Below are 296 nucleotides of genomic sequence, written 5' to 3' on the forward strand. Positions count from 1 at the left end.
CGAAAACTGCTACCGATGTAATGATCCTTTCCTGTACGATAATTTTATTGATAATTTTTTTTTCTTCAGTTTTACGATATGTGTGATCGCGGTGACTTTCTGCACCATATATAGTTAGCTTGGACACAACCAAGTTTGCAGAATTTATTACAGGCATCGCATTAACTTCATAAGAACGGCACACACTCCATAACCACTTCCGCTCAACGTAATAACGTTTATACACATGAATACGATCGATACAATAGTGTAGCTTCATTGCCCGAAGTCAGCTGACAGGTATGATGGCGATCTGG

At 39.2% G+C, this 296-nt stretch overlaps 1 protein-coding gene across 1 annotated transcript in view; it reads left to right on the top strand.

Moving 5' to 3' along the window:
- Window positions 1–296, top strand: part of LOC119589300 (uncharacterized protein CFAP97D2-like) — a 2,876-nt gene that overhangs the window by 1,075 nt on the left and 1,505 nt on the right. The window lies entirely within an intron of this gene.

The sequence above is a fragment of the Penaeus monodon genome, chromosome 25 (assembly GCF_015228065.2).
Source record: "Penaeus monodon isolate SGIC_2016 chromosome 25, NSTDA_Pmon_1, whole genome shotgun sequence".
Lineage (NCBI taxonomy): Eukaryota > Metazoa > Arthropoda > Malacostraca > Decapoda > Penaeidae > Penaeus > Penaeus monodon.